Here is a 20,354-nt window from a genome sequence, read left to right as displayed (position 1 = left end):
GCACTTAGGGGCAAGGTGTGGGGCAACTTACCTGCAGGAATTGTCTGACTCTCTTGTAGCCTCCACACCTTCCCCAGTGCCTGAATCATCACAGGAGCTCAGTGTGTTGGAGTGAATGGCAGATCTTCTCATGTTTCTTCATAGGGTCTAGATGGTCCCCTTCAAGGCAGTTGCAGTGTCCTGCTCTACAGGACTTGGATGAACCTCTTGGTAGCTCAAGGCTAGGGTTTATCATCCAGGGCTTTTCACGGTATACAGGAGATGGGGTTGATTAGAAAAAGAAACAATGTCGTACCTGCCCTGGAATTATTAATGACCACTTCTGCTTTTTCTGGGTTGAGCCAATGGAGTGGAAATTCTTATTTTAAGAGAGGGACTGCTCACATAACCAGGCCTGTAGTGGCTCAGACAACTCCCCCCTGTTCACTTGATCAGAGGGGCAGGAGAACACCTGGTCTGATCATGGTGAGGGCCCCTGGGAGCCAGAGTGGAGTGTGCCTGGTGGGGATGGGGGATGGGAAGAAGTGCCTAAACATGGGTGTGAGCGGAAGTGGAGGCTAAGCCACAAGGGGCCATGCTAAAGGTTTATACTTGATCCTATCCAGAGATTTTTAAGCAAGGGGACTTAGGAAATATAACTGGGAGCAGTAGGAGGGCCTATAGATGGGGACAGAGAGAGACTAGAGCAGGATCCAGCAGAGGTGGCTTGCAAATGAACAATTTATTAAATTCTTGAATGAACAAGACTAGGGAAACAGGCAAAGAAAAGATTAGTTCAACTGATGGATAATGACCACCCGAGATCTGGAGAGGAGACAGGAAGATCAGAAAGTGGAAATATTTGAGAGAATTTGAAAGAGGCAATGAGTAAGACCAGTTGGGGGAGGAGTGTGTGTGTGCCCAGGCGTGCTGCAGGGGAAGGGCATGAAAGAGAGGGAGGACATCAAACACATGTATGACTGCTTGGTTGCTTGTTTGAGGGGAGTGGTAGTCATAACAAAGCAGAGTCAGGGAACTCAAAAGCAGGACCAACTGTTGCTTGCAGAGGTGCAGTTTATGTCATATTTGGATGTGTTGCATTTTATTTTTCATTACTTATTTATTTATATATTTTTAAGTAGTAAGTAATATGGAGCTTGCACTCATGACCCAGAAACCAAGGCCTGATATGGCACCAAGAGTCAGACTCTTAACTGACTAAGCCACCCAGGTGTCCCACATTTATTTATTTATTTATTTATTTATTTTTAAAGCATTTTTTAAAAGATTTTATTTATTCATTTGACAGACAGAGATCACAAGTAGACAGAGAGAGGCAGGCAGAGAGAGAGAGGAGGAAGCAGGCTTCCCGCGGAGCAGAGAGCCCGATGTGGGGCTCGATCCCAGGATACTGGGATCATGACCTGAGCCGAAGGCAGAGGCTTTAACCCACTGAGCCACCCAGGCACCCTTTATTTTTTTTTTTTAAGTAAACTCTACCCCCAGTGTGGACTTGAACTCAGGACCCTGAGATCAAGAGTCATGTGCTCTACCAACGGAGCCAGCCAGACAACCTTGATGTACTGTATTTTAATCCTTAACCTCAAAGCATTCTGCTGATGTCCTGTGATGAAAATGTGATTCTAAAGTTGAGTAGACAGATGAGAAGTGAAGAGAGAAATTTGGAACTTATGCATGCAACATGGTAGCATTAGTCTTAGGATGGATAAGCTTGGGGCTGTGGAGTGTAGAGAAAAAACAGGATTATAGATATATCCCTGGAATCACATATATTTAAAGTAGCAAGTGGAGGGAAGGCTCCTCAAGAAAGAGAAGCATTTTCAGCATCTTGGACCATTAGAGGATATTTAAGATAGAAGCTTCATGCTGGACATAGTGGAGCAGAAAGATGGGAGGAACCAGAAAGTCAAGGAGCTCCCTACCTAATTTATGTGAGTAGAAGATAAATATTTATCATTTTTGTTATAAAAATTTTCTATCATGCAGCCATACGTCATTACGACTAACATGGTCCCTACTGCTGATCCATCCAGATAACGGGAATCAAGTCAAATGAAGGACTCAACGGTAATCATGTCATAGCTTCTGGGACATCCTCTTGTTCTTTCCCAACTAGATTATAAGCCCTGAAGGGCAAGGATAAAGACTTCTTTATATTAGTGTCACCAACCTCTCTTGGAGCTTTGGGCACAATTGTGTATGTTTAATAAATGTTTAATGTCAGTACTAATGGCAACAAATGAGCTGTCTTCTTTGTATCATAGCTGCGTCTTGATGAATATCACAAGATTTCATAAGCACTCAGCATTTTAGCTTTCTATAGTAAGAGTGGAATGATCACTCAGCTCCCTTGAAAGGAGTAAAGATGATGTTGTACATGTAATCTAAATGTTATGGTTTTCTGGTCAGTGGGTGTAGTGAAGGCAAGTAACACCTGTGACCTAGAGCTTCTATTTGAACCTTGCAGCACCTCTGACCTCACTTTTAAGATGCCCCCCCGTCTCTCTCTGGTTTTCTGGAAGTGGTTTCATAGGCCAGTCTGTTAGTTGGAACCTACTTTGACACCCATCATGTGCTTCCTCTCCAGAGAGTTTTCTCCTTGCTCCACAGGCTCTCAGGCTGGGATAGATCCACTGCCTCCTTCTACATCTTGTTCCAGGGACCACTGTTGATTGCTTATGTACTCATAAAGCCCTAAGCATGCTGTTTAAGGCAGAGCGTGCCCTTAGTAAACGTGAGCTGTGTATATTCTCTCCTGGGTGACGGGATGCAGGAATGTTGGTAAGACCTTCTTATAGCATGACTTGTCCAGCCTAAGTCATTTACCACAAACCTTTTCCTTTTTTCTTTGACCTTGACATCCTTGGAAGCAAAGGTGATTTTTTGCAGGCATGAAGGGATTCTCTTACTCAGCGACCATGAAGGTGAATATGGAACATCTTACTGAGGATTTCAGTAGAAAGTGTTCATTGACCTAAAAAAGAAAACATGGTGGGTTTGAAACAGAACCAGTCTTATCTACAGTTTTCCACTGATGAGCGAACACCTGACCTTTAAGCCTGGCCTTCAGAATTAGTATCTGTTTCCCCCCTTATGGATGACAGCAACTCCTTAGACATGAGGCTGGACTGGATTGTCCGTGGCCTTGGGCAATGTTCCTATCAGGAAATTTGATTTCAAGACCTTCCAGTGTAAATGTTCGGTCTTGTCTTTCTCTGCAGGAGGAGCCTGCCGCTCAGTGATCAGCCAGGTGGCAGCATAAAGCAATAAAATCCGAAGATAGGGGAGCCCTCTGTGGCTGCTCAGTTCTCCCTGCACTCACTCCTCTTTCCCCATTGTTACCAGAACAAACCCAGGACACATTCCTGCTCCCAGGGTCCCATTCTCTGAAAGCCTTTGGGTCGAAAACACCCCCCCCCCCCCCCCCCTCAAAAAAAGCAAAAACAAGCCACTAGAAGAGAAAGAGCAGAGAATTTGTTTAGGGCTGAAAATCTGTGGTATGTCATAGAGCTCAGAGCAGATTGGTTTAAAAAACCCTGTGGATTCCTGTGACCATCACTGCCAGTTCCACCTCCCTTAACATGGCCCCAGTTTTACTCCATACTTGGGGTAGCAACTTCACAGAGACACAGTGAGCAGGTGACTGATGATGGCTGTGTCCTCGTTATACTTGGAATGGTAGGAAGGAGCAAGAGGAAGGGAGGGGTTCTCAGAGAAAGGCTACCATCAAGACCCCTCAGTTCTTGCAGGAACTGCTCTGGGATTGTTTTAGTGGTGCCCTGAACCCTGGAGGGGACTGAGTATTTCTACCTTGGCATTGAGAAGGGTAGAGGCACAGAGAAGCCAAGGGACCACCATGTCTTGAGGTCATGTATGATTCCAAAGGTTAGTGTCCTCACCATTTGGCTAGTGCTCCTCATTCTCAAGAACCCTCGTTCTCTTTTTTTTCTTTTTTTGAAGATTTTATTTATTTGACACAGAGAGAAGGAGTGAGCAAGAGAGAGACAGAGAGCAAGCACAAGCAGGGGTTGCTGCAGGCAAGGGAGAAGCAAGCTCCTCAATGAGCAAGGAGCCCAAAGTGGGGCTTGATCCCAGGACCCTGAGATCATGACCTGAGCTGAAGGCAGATGGTTAACCGACTGAGCCACCCAGTCACCCAAGAACCCTGGTTCTTAATTCCCACAAAGAACATTGCATATGTCATCAATTACTTGAGTAATTTTAACTATACAGATCTCTGTGTAAAGTACCAGGTGAATGTCTCCAGTGTAGCAGGCCCTGTAAAAAGGAAAGAAAATTGAACAGTTAGAATCCACAGGGAACTGTTTACTTTTTAAATTTTTTTTTAAAGATTTTATTTATTTATTTGACTGACAGAGATCACAAGTAGGCAGAGATCACAAGTAGGCAGAGAGAGAGGAGGAAGCAGGCTCCCTGCTGAGCAGAGAGCCCGATGTGGGGCTCGATCCCAGGACCCTGGGATCATGACCCGAGCTGAAGGCAGAGGCTTTAACCCACTGAGCCACCCAGGTGCCCCACTTCTTAAATTTCTTAAGGGAAATTTTATTTATTTATTTGAGAGAGGGGGAGAGAGCACGAGCAGGTGGTGGGGGAGGGGTAGAGGGAGAAGCAGACTCCCCACTGAGCAGGGACCCTGATGCAGGGCTCGGATCTCAGGACCCTGGGATGGGATCACAACCTGAGCAGAAGGCAGTCGCTTAACCAACTGAGCCCTGCAGGTGTCCCTTCACAGGGAATTGTTTAATAGTGGATTTTCCCTGAGTAGACCTTATGTCTCAGAGAGAAATCCTATTTCCATCTAACAATGCAGAATTAGTGAGTAAACTGAATCCCTAAGAAAAGTCACTTTCTTTTGCTTCTCCAGCTATTAAGTAAAGGCTAATACCATGCGGCAGTTCATATCAGCTAACGTCTTGGAGTGAATCTCAGCTGGCTCTAATCGAGGACAGCAAGAAGGCATCACTTCTGTCTTGTCTAGTTTGTATCCCAGACACAAGTACCTCCCTCTGCTTTTGTTACTGATTAAAGATCAAAGCACAAATTGGGAACAACCTGAGAATCTCTCCAACTTATCATCTTGTCCTTGGACCTCTTGATAAGCCTTCTGACCCTGCAGAAACTTTACTCCTTGTGACTATCCTCTGGCAGGGCCTCCCATTCGTTTGCAAGCCACCCCCCCCACCCCCGTGCAGGGTGCTAACACTGCCTTACTCATTCCCGCCTCAACCCAAGACATCATTAAAGGGGTAGGTTCTAAGATTATCCATCTGAACTTCCTGGTTTCTTTTTCTTTATTTCCTGATCCTGTGATGGGTGCAAAACATATGTACTACCCTTACCACTGAGAGGGCTGAGTTCTGTAGAAACGCAGAAGGTTCATCAAGCTGGCCTGCTGATTGGTTCCACACAGCACTTTAGGAAGACAGTGGTGGAAAGGATATTTCCCCTATGAGTATACCTTTAGGGGTCAATTGGTTTATGAGAGGATAATTTCTTTTTTATTTTTTAAGATTTTATTTATTTATTTGACACAGAGAGAGAGAGAGATCACAAGTAGGCAGAGAGGCAGGCGGGGGGGGGGGGAAGCAGGCTCCCTGCTGAGCAGAGAGCCCGACGCAGGGCTCCATCCCTGGACTTTGAGATCATGATCCAAGCTGAAGGCAGAAGCCTAACCCACTAAGCCACCCAGGCACCCCGAGAGGATAATTTCTAAAATATTTTTATTTTTTAAATTTTTAAATTTTTAAAATTTATTTATTTGACAGACAGAGATCACAAGTAGGCAGAGAGAGGAGGGAAGCAGGCTCCCTGCTGAGCAGCGAGCCCGACTTGGGCCTTGATCTCAGGATCCTGAGATCATGACCTGAGCCAAAGGTAGAGGCTTAACCCACTGAGCCACCCAGGCGCCCCTCTAAAATATTTTGAAGTATTTTAATTAATTAATTAATCAATATTTTAATATTTAAAAATATTTTAAAAATATAAATATTTTAAAAACCAAGTCAAGTACATTACTAACCAGAATTGTCTCAAACTACAATATGTAACTAAGAATATACGGATTTTATATTCCTAACAAGTGGCTCATTTCATTGTTAAAATAGATCATAATTCTTTTTTATGACAGCGTCTAAAGGGTTGAAACTTTTCTGGAGTTCCTTAATTCTTTGTTGGGACAGACTCACCAAACGGTATTCAGTTTAATGAAATTGATGGACCAGAATTTAATACTTACATGCTAAGGACAGGTACTAATTTATTTAAGTCTCAGTCATTAAAATGAATTATAAGTTAGAAATTTAAAATATGTATTTTACTGGTCAGATATGATAGTTGGGGACAGTTTCTGGTTAGTAATCTACATGGCTGAGAGATCATATACTTGACATAGGTAACTATTATTATTTCTAATTCACAGATGTGGAAACTGAGGCATGGAGAAGTAACTGGCCAAGTAGGCAGGGGCTCAGCTAAAAGCTTGGATGGTAGTGGTGGTAATTTCTAAGATAAAAGGAAGAGTGGGTAATGGGGGAAAATCAGCAATTTCTGCCATTCTTGTTCTAATCTGTTGAACAAATGTTCACTGAGTTCCTACATTGAGCAGGGTAACAGCGTGGTTAGGAGAGGGCCTCGGAAGACATCCAGCTATGATCTGGTGGTGCATGTTGCTTTATTTTTGTAGTTCTTTATTTTCTGAGTCCTAGTTGCCATATCTGTGAATTAGGGCTCATAACAGTGCCTGCTTTGTAGAACTGTTGGGGGGACTGAAATGAATTAACCCCTCCCCCCATCAGGTGGTACTGTGCCTGTCACATAGTAAGTACCCGATAAATGTTAGCAGCTATTAACATACACGTGTATCATATAGGCAATTTCTGGAAATCCCAGAGCTCAGCTACCTGTATCGTGTAGGAAAGGCAAATGCCTGTGCCAGACCCTGAGTAGAGCTCTGGGATGGCAGAGGGCAGCCCAGAGGGTGGGCAAGTCAGAAGGCAGTTCTGAGAGATGCCCTTCCAGAAGTAACTTCACAGGACCAGGGATGAGCATTCTGGGTCACAATTAGGAGGCAGACCACAGTGGAGGACCCCAGACATTGAACAAAACCTTGTTGGGTGTGAGTCAGTCAGCCAGAACTCCCATTCCAGGAAGAATCCCTATACCATGATTTAGGCCCCAAACACAGATTTTTCCTTCCTTTTCCATCCCCTGTGAGATGCTGGGGCAGGTATGAGAACAGCTTGGTGACTGAGGAACATTCCGCTGAGATCTGGCTTCTCTCTGGTCCAACCGAGGATATGTGCGGCCCCTGTGAGAGCAGCTGAGAAAGTCCCCTGTGTCACGGAACAATAGGAGGAAGATGTACATTTATTTTTTTATTTTATTTATTTTTTAAAAATTTTAAAAAGGTTTTATTTATTTATTTGACAGTGAGAGACACGGCGAGAGAGGGAACACAAGCAGGGGGAGCAGCAGGCAGAGGGAGAGGAAGAAGCAGGCTCCCTGCTAAGCTGGGAGCCTGATGCGGGCTCAATCCCAACACCCTGGGATGATGACTTGAGCCGAAGGCAGACACTTAACGACTGAGCCACCCAGGTGCCCTACATTTATTTTTCTAAAGATTTTATTTACTTATTAGAGAGAGAGAGAGAGAGAGAGAACATGAGCAGGGGGCAGAGGGAGAAGCAGACTCCCCATAAGCAGGGAGCCTGATGTGGGCCTTGATCCCAGGACCCCAAGACCATGACCTGAGCCAAAGGCAGACGCTTAACTGATTAACAGCCAGGTGCCCCAACGATGTACATTTAAAAACCACACCAAATGAGCTCTAATTGGTGACACCGGGGTTGCAATAATGAGTATGTATGCTTCTTTTAATATTTTTAGTAGATAGAGACTCAAAGAGCTTGCTTTCTCTTTGGACAATGTGTGTATTTTGGTGGGGAAAGAGGGAGAAACACAATTAAGATTATTCCCGCTTCTTAATTCTCTTTTTTTCCTGCTTTATTCCTCTTTTCCTCAACCTCCTCCTTCTCCATTCCCTTCTAATTGTCGTCATCATCCCAACAGCATGGTCACCACCATCTTTACCACCCTCAGAAGTTTCTAGCAGAAGGCATTGAAGCTTTGGAGAATAACGAGGTTTAGTCCAGGCTTATGTTAGTCAGTGCAGGAAGCAGAACCCACTCCAGCTATTTTATGCAGTCAGGGAAGAATTTAGCACACGTTTACAGGAGGGATGGGAAGTAAACTCCAGGCTAGGCCTTCAAGAGACTCAAAATTGCCTAACTAGCCTGCCACAATCAAGAAGAGAGCCAGGATGCTGCCACAGGAATAGTGGGACACTAAAGTATGTCACAGTCATAGCTAAGGTCTGGTGTTAGGGACTTGCTTTTTCTATCATTTCCTTCTGACACTACAAAGCTAGTGATCAGACACTGGAAAGCCAGTGTAGGGACCCCCCAAATCTCCATAACCATCCTTGCTCAGAGCAGCAGCTGGCAGCAGGAAGATAGGCTTGTGGGGAGACAATTTTCCATGGGTCTCTTGTGTCTGCACACTATGGAGATGTACTTGACTGTCTTTTCAAGGCTGCTTGCATAGAAAATAGCTTTGGGGGTAGAGGTAGCATTCTCTTCCGGTCCCTGGGGGAGCTGGGGCTTGAGGAACCAGCACAAGAAAATGCTGACATTCTGGCTACTGCTATGCTGTTGGTAATAAGTCCTTGTCTCAGACCCAGGGGTCTCGTGTCTTCTCCCAGCATCTCCGTACTGTGGTGGACTAACTTGTTAGCTTGCATGTAGAGTAAAACCTCAGACCCTTCATAGTTCTTGACCAGTCTCCCCTCATTTCTGGCTTCCAAATATTGAAAAACCTTATATATAACCTGAACCTTGGCTTCAAGGGAGTCTGAATTAGGTGGGTTTAGCTTTCCATACTCTGCAGTGCAGAAAAGCACCGTGTGGACCACACTTCCCTCTAGGGGCTTGTCATCTAGTTGGGAGTAACAGCTCCCACTTAACTGGGCTGCCCCGTCAGCTGGGAACTGTGATAGGTGGGTTACATAAGTTGCTATGAATCCTCACAACAGCTCTCTAAGCTAGCTAATATTTCACTCTTTTTCTTTATGGAGATACTTGCACAGGGATTCAGAGATGTACAGGGCCATACAGCTCTTTGCCTGAGTCAGATTCAGACTTGGGTCTGCCTGAGTCCACTTCTCCGGCTAGCATCTTGGTGAAAGTTCTATTCCAGAAACATCCAGAGAAGAGCTCTCACTACCCTGGGGCAGGAAAAGGGAGGGGAGGCTCACGGGCCTTCCAGGAAGAGTAGGACTTAAGTTAACAGGGTGCAAATGGGTGGATGAGATGGGGAAAAGAGAGAAGCTGGGAAGGGCAGCATGATAGGATGCACAAAAGTATGTGTTGGGGAGATACTGAATCTCGTGGGCATAGAGGGATAGTGTAAAGGTCTGGTAGAAAGGCTGGTGAATTTCAGAATAAGACTTGATCCTACAGATAGTGGTGGGAGTAGGAAATTGCCACTACCTTACTCCCATTACCTTCTTTTTGCCACCATCTTGTCTGTCTTGTCTTTCGATCCAGATGATTCCCGGGAATGAGTGTTCATCATTTCTCTAAACCAGGCAATTCCGGGAGGGGAAAATGGCTGCGGGTGCAGCCAGCACCGCAGCCTGTCTGTGAAGGCCAGGGAGGCAGCCTCTTCCCCAAATTCTCCAGTGCAGGACCGGCAGAAGGAAGGCGTTAGCATAAAATGGAGAGAGAGCATGGAATATAGCTCACATTAGCAGACAATATTGCTTTGATTGCAGACAACACACATGAATTGAATTGATAAAGGAATCTTCCCATCAAAGCCAGAAATGAGTGGAAATTAACTTTAACAAAGTAAGCAACCGTGCTCAAGAGACAGATAGAAGAAACCTACCGCATACTTTGTACATGTCAGAGACGTAGAGGAACAAAGTGTTCAGGCCCATCAGCGAGCGCAAGAGTGATTAATAAACACTTACGCGGACATTCATCTGACAGGCGACTGACAAAGCCCCACAATGATGGGGAGAAGGGGCATTTCTTCTTGATAGATGTATCTGAAATGCTCATTTACTCCTTTTTGATGGATTTAAATGTCCAGGTATTCTCTCTCCATAGAAATTGATTCTGAAATGGTGCTGGGTTAAAAATAAGGGCTAGAAATTTAACTACATCGGTGTGGCAGAAAATGTATTCATCCTCGTCATCAATGCATAGATTGAAATGTGCTGTAGTTTAATGGAGGTTTGCAGGGGTGGGGTGGGGAGGGCTACTTCTTGTTCTTTTTTAAAGTCTCAAGTGAGAGACAGGTATGAAATCACTTTGCCTGAAATTCTGTTAGAGAAGAAATACTAACCTTTTTCTTGCCAGTCTGAAATAGCTCAAAAATCATCTATTGGAAACCAGTTCTCAAAGAATAGGCTTAAATTTGGACTTAACTAAGATTTGCATTGGGTCTAAATTTTCCAATGGATGAGGCATGAATGTGACCACAGAGGACTGATTAACATGGTCCCCAGAAGGCAGAGAAGCTCGTGTATTCAGGCCCCCGTCCACTTTTCTCTTCCCAGAATACAAGGCAGGGCTGGGTCTGTCAGACTGCATTATTCACCATTGGTCCCCACGTCCCTGTCCCTTTCTCTTGCCTGTGACACCCAACCCCAAGCAGCCTCCTGGCATTTCATTTGGAATTCTCCTTTGCCTGCTCAGGCAGACCTTACGGAAGTGTGTATCTGAGAAAAGGAGTCCCGTTTGTGTAGAAATTATGCAGTTTCTACCTATACCAATGGTGTGATGACTCAAAAGGTACTCTCAGGTACAAGTCTCCCTAGAAGACAGTGTGTGTCTCCATCAGTCTCTCCAGACTCCCTAGGGCAAGAGAAGTCTGGCTTTGGGGGTTCTATATAGGGCAACTGTAGTTGATTTCTTCATTCCCATTCCCAAAGACTCAGACACCATAAGTGGTTTCATGAATCTTAAAGTAAAATAGAGGAAGCATCCTTAAAGTTCCTAAGACTCTTTTTTGGGGGAATAATTACCTGGACACCAAAGCACAATTCATGGTCCACTGGCCATGGCCAGCCCCACTCTGTCCCGAGAGGGGTTAAACAGATTGTAGTGAGCAAGACTGTCTTCCTTTGGGCTTTCATCCCTGAAAGACTCAAAAGAATTTGATAAATTAAAGAATGTCGTCCAGTGCTCTAGAGGGTGGCACTCTATCTGTTAGAAATTCTTCTAGCTGCAAATGACAGAAAATTTGACTAACAGTTCTTTCAACACACAGCACATGATTTTTCCCCCCAAAACACCAAAAAACCCCAACAAAACAAACAAACAAAAAAAACCCAGCTATGCTTCTCTTATCTTTCCTTTCTGGCATCCCTGGTCTGTTGTCTTTTGTCTTTGTCTTTAGGTTTGTCCCTGCATGGTAGGCAGAAGGCTGCTAAATTTCCCATGTTCCAGGCAGGGAGTAGTAGAAGAGAGATGGACAAAGGGTGGGCCACTGCCTTTTCATCAGGAACCACAACTTCCTGGGAGCAACAACCCTATCAATTTCTGCTACATGCCACCCTTACTGGAAGGGAACCAGGGGAAAAGGGAGTGGGGTGAGGATTAGGTCAGCCAACCAATGGAACTAATGGTGTCTACAAGTACCAATAGCCATGACCACACAAAAGAGAAAGAGGGGGCACCTCTGGGATGGAAACTGTGATCAGGGATGTCTTGATCAGCTTGGGCTGCTGTAACAAACACCATAGGCTGGGGGGCTTAAACAACACAAATTTATTTTCTCATAGTTCTGGAGGCTAGAAGCCCAAGATCAGGGTGCCAGCATGGTTGGGTTCTTAGTAAGTGTTCCCTTCTTGGACATCTCAGGTTCTCACATGGTGTGTCTCTCCCTTGAACAGAGAACAGTCTTTTCTTATAAGGGCACTACTCCGACCATGAGGATTCCACCCTCTTGACTTAATTACCTCTCAAAGCCCCACCTTCTATTACCATCACCTTAGAGGTTAGGATTCCAACATATGAATTTGGGAGGTGGTGACAAAAACATCCAGTCCAGAGAGGGACCATGGGAATTGCAGGGTAGGTTTTTGTTGTTGTTGTTTTTAAAGATTTATTTTTTTGTTTTGGGGGGGGGTCAGGGAAGTGGGAAAGGGAGAGAGAGAATCTCAAGCAGACTCCCTCCTGAGCAGGGAGCCTGACACAGGACTCGATCTCATGACCCTGAGAGCGTGACCTGAGCTAAAACCAAGAGTCGGGCACTTAACTGAGTAAGCCACCCAGGTGTCCCAGGTACGTAGGATTTTAAGTGAGGTCGACTCAAGATTTGCCACCTCAGAGTCCTGACACTATACAGCCTGCCAGGCTTACATTTTCTTTCCATGTTTGATTGTAATAGCTTATCTGCCTGCCCCATCCCAGGAACCATGGGAAGTCCAGTACCTCCCAAAGTCTCTGGGGATCCTGGCATCCTGCTTCCACTGAAGCCCTCCCCTTCTCCCTGCAGAATGACCTTTCGTGCTGACTCCATCCTTCCTCCGTTATTCTCCGATGGCACCGTTAACACAGGGGTCTTGCATGTTCTATTTTCAACTCATCAAAAACCAGGGGTGTGTGAATATCTTTCATTCATTTCAGTTGGCTGGTGTTTATTTTAATCAACTTCTTGCCTAAAGAATTAAACAAAATTAAAATTTTGTCCTAAATACAAAATTCTTTCTCGGAATGATGAGTCTGCATTTAGAAGAATGTTTTCAGAAGGATTATTTACCTTTTTTTTCACTTTTAATATGATTTTCAAGGTCTTTTCAGAACAGTATTCTTTTCCACCTTGCAATAATTTTTTTTCTTTTCTTGTTTCTTTCCTCTTCTTTTCTTTTTCAAAGAAGGGGGGTTTGCAGAGGGAGAGAAAGAATCTTAAGTCAGCTCGACACCCAGCACGAAGTCCCACAGGAGGCTTGATCTCATGACCCTGAAATATGACCTTGAGCCGAAATCAAGAGTTGGACACTTAGGGGCGCCTGGGTGGCTCAGTGGGTTAAGCCTCTACCTTCGGCTCAGGTCATGATCCCAGAGTCCTGGGATCGAGCCCCACATCGGGCTCTCTGCTCAGCAGGGAGCCTGCTTCCCCCTCTCTCTCTGCCTGCCTCTCTGCCTACTTGTGATCTCTCCCTCTCTGTCAAATAAATAAATAAAATCTTAAAAAAAATTAAAAAAAAAAAGAGTTGGACACTTAGCCACCGACCGAGCCACCCAGGTGCCCCCAATTTTCCTTTTTTTTCCTCAAGTTTTTTTGGGCTGCTTTAAAATTTTGTTTTTTATTTTTAAATTAACATATAATGTATTATTAGCACAAGGGGGGCTGTTGATTTTTTATTGTGAACTAAATACATAAGAACACTAGTCCCACCTATTTTAATGGACTTTACGGTCATTCATTTCCTAAGACCCATCAGTCATATTTTTTTTAAAGAGAGTGAGGGGGAAAAAAAGCTAAAGCTGTTCTTTGTGTGTTTTTTTTTTTTAGTTTTTGCTACCCATCACAAATATGAAAGTGAACCTTTTCTATTTTCTTTGGTAATAGCTAAGGGCAAAGACCACAAATTAACCTCTCTCCATTAGGCACAATCAATGGAGATTGAGTTTTTTCCTCCTAGACTCCTCTTTGAGAATGAATGTTAGAATGAGGCACATTTCCTGCAAAGGCCTAAGGACAAAGGTACCTGCTGATCATCATCCATGAGACTCTGGGAAGTGCCAGGCCTGGAGCTCAGGTTTGGGGCTCTCTCACGTCAGGAGGCAGTGATGGATGGAGTTCCAGTTTGAAGGTCTGAGCTGCTGTGAATGAGCCACTCCTGCTGTGCCTACTGAGGGGCTGAGTTTTCTCAACAGTCACAGTTGGCTGTCAAACCCTGTGCTGTTTCTATGATAGGCCGAACTGGGAGCTGCTTTTGACACAGTGCGTTGGGGGAGCACGGGCCCCCACATCTGAGCACGCTGAATTGGGGGAGAGCCAGGCAGTTGCAGGACATTCAGAATCAGGCCATCAGGGATTTAGTAGAGCTCTGGAATGAAGAGGGGACATAAAGCTGCTTCCTTTTGGGGGCTTCCCCCAAGACAGCTGGGAGCTCATCTAGGGGAGTTGAAAGTACAACCCCGAATGTTGCTTCCATGTCCTGCAGGACAGCCCCTGCTTCACCTGAGCCCTTCCAAAGAGGGAACTTGAAGTTGAAAGCATGAGGCTGCCCTTGGAAGAGGACTCACGTCTAGGCTAAATCACCTATACCCACATCATCCAAGACTATAGTCATTTGGAGAGGGGCCAAGGGGGAGATGCCCTTCAGCCCCAGGAGCCATAACGAGGCAGGGGCCTCTTCCAAAGGATGTAGGTGCAGGCGCTTGAGAACCATTGGAAGGAGGAGGAACTCTGGAGTTTGGGGAACCAGGATGGCAGCTGGGGCTGGAGGCTGAGATCCAAACGCCTTTGTGTTGGTCATTCATTCACCCACTTAAGAGCCAGTCACTGGCACTCTGCTAGAAGCTGAGGTCACATAGACATGTTTCAGACACCGTCTGGGCTGCCATGGACACTTTACACGTGTAAGAAAGAAGGGTGGGATATCTCTACACAGAACAGCAGGGGCCAGGGGAGGAATGGGGCGTTTGTCAGGGTGGGTGATTCTTGAGATGAGGTTTGAGCAACGGGAAGGTGTTGTTCGGGTAGACTGTCGGGAAAGGTGTCTCGGGCAGAGAAATCACGTGAGCAAAGGCATGGAGCAAAAACAGCCTGGCCTCTGGGGGAGATGCAGGCAGTTCTATAGGACTGGAGGATGGGGCTAAGGCTGGGGGAAAGGCAAGGCCAGAGAGATAAATGGGGTTTAGAAGAGTTCTGCTCAATTAAAATAGTATGTGGGCCACATATGTGATTTTAAGTTTCATAGTAGCCATATTTAAAAAATAAAGAAAAAATAAGTGAAAATCATTTTAATAATATACATTTGACAGTCTAAAATATTATCATTTCAACATATGATCAGTATAAAATTATCAGTGAGATGTTTTATATTATTTTTTAAGTCATCAGAATCTGCTGGGTATTTTACACTCACCTGCATTGGAAGTGTTTTGTAGCCACGCGGGGGTGGTACCGGGCAGTGGGTGTCGGTATGAAGAGACTATTGGGCAGGATGGGGAGTTGATGTTGTCCTGGGAACAAAGAGGGTCACTTTTGGGTTCTAAGAAAAATCTCGGGCTAGAGTGGGAAGAAGAACCAATTGGGGCAGAATGGTGCTAGACCAGGCGAAAGGAAATGCCCAGAATAGAACACTGTGCAGAAGAATGTCTATGTGAGTGTGTGAGAAAGAGAGAAAGAGAGAGAGAGAGAGGAAAATATGCATACGCACATATTTCTTGGGAAATGCACCTCATAGCAGAATCAGCAAAATTTCTCATAACAAATGTGGCTGATTTAACCACGTGTGTTTTTTGGTGTTCCATGCAGACAACCTTCAAGTGTTGTGGTAGCAGGGCCCCCCGCCCTCCCAGTCCAGGCAGATGCTCTCTGGGATCTAGCCCCTGGGGCTGCTGGGGGTGGGGTGCTCTGAGATGGGAGCCAGTGTGGGCAGGCAGGAGGTTGGCATGCACCCCCGCCTCTCCTGAGGGCACGGGAAGATCCCAGAACCTCAGGACAGGTGGAACTGTGTCTTCCCAGCCACTTAGGCTTTGCTCTGGGCACCTTCTCTGAGCCTTGGCTTCCTTATCTCCAAGATGGACATTATAGCTCACCTGACAGGGCTATTTAGAGAAACACATGGGACAATATAGGAAAATGGCCTGGAGCAGAGCCACCGATGGCTGCCACCCAGGGAGTACTTGGGGCTGTCTACGTCTCATTCTGTCACAGGCTCCGATGCTGTGTCCAGCAATCTTGCTGCCCCTTCTCCTTTTAGTTCATGAATAGTAGTTGGAGGTACTAAATGGACCAGGGACAGCTATCATGCACTTATTTGCAGGAACCCAGAAGTGGGAGTACCCTCCCCTCCCTTCCCTCCCCTCCCCCCTCTTCTCTTCTCTTCCCCTTCCTTTCCCTTCCCTCCCCTCCTCCCCTCCCCTCCCCTTCACTTCTCTCTCCTCCCCTCCTCTCTCCTTTCCTTCCCTTCCCTTCCCCTTCTTTTCCTTCCCTTCCATTCCCAGGATTCTGACTCTCTGCCCCATCTCCCTGTTTCCAGAATCCAGATTCTCCTGCTTCTCAGCATACGCTGGCCTCAGTCTTCTCTGCAGGTAAGCATAATTATAGCCACCTCTTCTAGGGCTATTATGACACAAAATCAGGCCTGTGAAAGCTCTTCGTTGAGCTGTCACAGACCTGACATATCACCAGAGAAAATTACTCTCGGCCTGTCCTGTCCTGCAGGGACATCCAGGGGATGATGTCTTGTCTCGGGAGGGCTGAGAGAGCTGCAGGGTGGGGGAGATTCAGAAGAGGGTAGAGAGGCTGCAGGTCTCAGGGAGAGAGCAAGGCGTTGGAATGGTAAGTGCACTTGCGTGTTTGTGGGTGTTGGTATGTTCTGGATGATCAGAAAGCTGCTTTGGTGCGTGCGTGGCCATCTTCCTCTGTTCTCTCCTTGGGTTGGGTGGAACCAGTGATCATTACAGTGCTTGTTGGAAGCATTGTTCTAATCAGGTCTTGGTGCCACATGGGTGCCCCAGACACTCAAGGTAAATAAGGGCCCAAGGAAGCCCTGTCTGAATACAAAATTCTGTCCAGAGAAGTCTTGGAGATGGTCTATTTACATATGTGCCTGTGAGTGTAGGCAGGAAGCAAATTATAAATCTGCATCAGCTGGGGCCGTAACGTGGAGCCCTTGGCCGAGCTGGGTCCTCGTTGCATCCCCAGCGGGCACGTGCATCTGCGGTCTGTTCTCAGGGTTGGCGCACGACCCAGACTGACCTACTGATACGTAGACACAGTCCTGAGAGCCCGTCTGGCTGAGCAGCAGTTCTCTGTGTGGGGAAGCCTGAGGCTTGCCATCCTTTGGGTCAGGGTCAGGTGCAGATTTCAGCACTATAAACAAGGTGACCTTGAGCAAGTCATTGACTTTCCCTAAGCCCAAGTGTTCTCAACTGCAAAGCAAAGCTGAACATACTTACTCGTTTTTCTACACAGGAGAGGTACAAAACACAAATGAAAGGATGTGTAAAGTGCTTAGTACACAAAATCTCTAGGTCAGTGTGTGGTACTATTATTATTATCTCTCCCATGAGGGCCTGTTCAAAATGCACTGCAAGGACCCCTGAGGAGAAAGTCTGAGATGATTGTGAGAGGGTCACATGAGGGCTATGCCCTGGCAGGGACTCCCCAGGGTGCACTGGGGCCCAGAGCACCACTTCTGCGTCACACTGGCACACCTGGCCCTAGTTGATGGCCCATGCATCAGTCTCAAGCCTCTTGAGACCCCAGGCAAATCCAGGTCACTAAGGCCAAGGAGTCTGGACAACTTGGACTTCCTCCAGCTGCCAGTGGTCTCCAGAGGGCTCCAAGCTGGTGAGTGCAAGTGGTTCGAGATCAAAATGGGAAAGATCACTGATTCCCAAGAGGTGAACATCACCCAGGGCAAGCCTACCAATGACCAGGGGCTGGTCCTCTGCCTTGCAGGACTTATATTTTCCTTCAAATTTAATTACATTTGGGAGTTCTGATGCACCTTCCCAAGCTCACAATAGGCTAATGCATGAGGCTAGAATAACCGCTGATGGATTTTCAGTGAAAAACCTAATGGTCCAACTGACCAGGTCAACACATGGTTTCCTATTATTAGATGGGCTATGCAAAAAGCAGAATTGTCAGAATTTATAGTATTAGTACCAAAAGGTTATTTAGTGAGCTTAGAGTTGAAGCAAAGGGAGTTGTTTAGATGAATTCAATAATAATGTTAGGACAGATATACTCTTTTCCCTAGAAGATAACCCAGCCAAGGGAATAAGGCAGGGTCAGGTTCTTTCTTGGTCAAACTGCTCTATTTCCAGAGATCAGATTGACACTGCCAACACTGGTCTTGGGAGCATACCTATTCCTAACCTTCCATTATCAACCCATCTGTCTTCTCATTGGCATTTTGTTTTTTTAGCTCTGGATCACATCCAGTCAGAGTGGGATCCCATAGGCCCAGCATCCATTGATTTTCCGGGTCTCTGTCTGCCTCCATGTTGTGTTGATTGCGGTTTATCTCCACAGAGGTAAACTTTATTCCTTATTTCCAAATGCTTTGGAAAGAGAGGCAGGTGGAGACTAGCCTGGGCATTGGGGGGGTGGAGTGTAATGATTCCAGGAGGTCTGTCTGACTTAGAGTGAGATGCCCACCACCTGGGCATGTGGAGGGGCAGCTGAGGGACACTGGGCTCAGGCCTTAGCCCCTGACCAGAGCTGAGTGATGGTGGGAGTGGTGGTCAGACAGATAGATGGGTCAGGTCTGCAGGACAGCAGAGCCACATGACTCACCCAGGAAAGCAAGGCAGAAACCTGGCCCTAAAGCCTGAGCAGGCCAGGCAGGTGGTGAAAGGAGAAAGCAGCAACAGGGTCTTGGCTCTCCTGTCAGCCCCCAGGGCTCAGCAGTTACAGAGAGAGCCACAAAGCCAACACCAGGTGCCCTGTGCTATTGGGGACTGGGTTGGGTTGTTCAGGGACTGTGAGGGGTGGACTCTGTCTGCGGATGGGTCTGTGGCCTACAAGGCCCTGGTATGCTCAGCTACATGGTACCAAGGCTGGAAGAAAAGGTTTGGAGAGAGGGTGATGTTGGCAAATGTAGGGAGAACCAATGTGAATCTCGTGGGCCAAGTAAATACTCTCTGATGTGTTTTGGACAGCTATTTGCCAGGTCAAAGTGAGTTGGGAGTCCTCCCGGGGATCTTCTCCTCCCTGCCCTAGGCTCCCTTCAGCAGCTTGCTTTAGGGACAGGCCTGTGGCATCTTTCTCAGACTATGAACCACCACTTGCCACTGTTATCCACAGCACCATGTCTAAGATTCTGTGCCAGGGCAAGTGGTTACAAGCATTGGCTTTAGAGAGAGATGTGGCTTGAATCCCAGCTCTGCCACCTGCTGGCTATGGAACATTGTGCAAATCAGTTAACCTCTATACCTCCTCAGGTCCTCCTGGGTAAAATAGGAGTATTCATTTTTACCTTATAAGGGCCAGTTCCTGGCCTGAGTCAACTCTCAACCAATCTTTGTTGACTGATAAGTTGAGGTGATGCTTTTAAGGTTCTTAGACAGTGAGTGACAGAGAGAGAATGTTCCACGCTGGGAAGCGGTATTAACATTGTCATGTGTAGGACTGCAGAACTCAGGACCCAGCCACATGGGTCATGGGTGACCCAAGCCCCCAGACACAACGATTGAGAGGACAGTGTACATCTCCCAGTCCTGGGCCATGTGGCCATGGTGTCAGACCTCAGTCTGCACAAACAGAAGGGAATTTAATGTTGTGATGGTTTGTTGAAAGTGCTTCTGCGCAGTAAACCACAGCCACCTGGGACAGTGCCTTCTTCCACACCACCCCTTGGATAAGCATGAGCATCTATGGAAGGGCGTGTGCCTTGACTCATTTTTCCCATGCAGCATCTGAATTTGCTCCTGCACAGAAGAGGCCAGAAAGGGTTCTTTTCCCTTGTGGCTAACAGGATAGAAGCATATGTTCTTCTCTTAATGCAGCATTGACAGCCTTAGGAGCATCTGTGACCAGCCATTTCATGTTCTGATGAGGCTTCATCTCTTCTAGGCATGGACATGCATGGAGTCCACACAGAACAGTTCCCAAGATAAAATAAATGGCCGCTGCTTGCCTCTTAAAAGATTTTATTTGCTTATTTGACAGAGAGAGACACAGTGAGAGAGAGAACACAAGCAGGGGGAGCCGGAGGGGGCAAGCAGGCTTCCCCCTGAGCACGCAGCCCAATGTGGGGCTTGATTCCAGGACCCTGGGATCATGACCTGAGCCAAAGGCAGACACTTAATGACTGAGCCACCCAGGTACCCCTAAAAATAAGTTTATTTATTTTAATAACCTTTACACCCAATGTGGGACTCAAATTCACAACCCCGAGATCAAGAGACGCATAGTCTACTGACAGAGTCAGCCAGGTGCCCCAAGCTTTCAGTATTCCTACTGATCTTGTGTCTACTCAGTCTATCAATGATCAACACAAACATAATTTTAGATTTTTCTATTTCTCCTTGCATTCTATCATTTTTTTTTTTTTTTTTTTTTTTTTTTTTTTT

This window comes from Lontra canadensis, unplaced genomic scaffold, assembly GCF_010015895.1.
Source record: "Lontra canadensis isolate GAN:19392208 unplaced genomic scaffold, GSC_riverotter_1.0 scaffold67, whole genome shotgun sequence".
NCBI lineage: Eukaryota > Metazoa > Chordata > Mammalia > Carnivora > Mustelidae > Lontra > Lontra canadensis.
Note: the sequence above shows the minus strand (reverse complement) of the source record.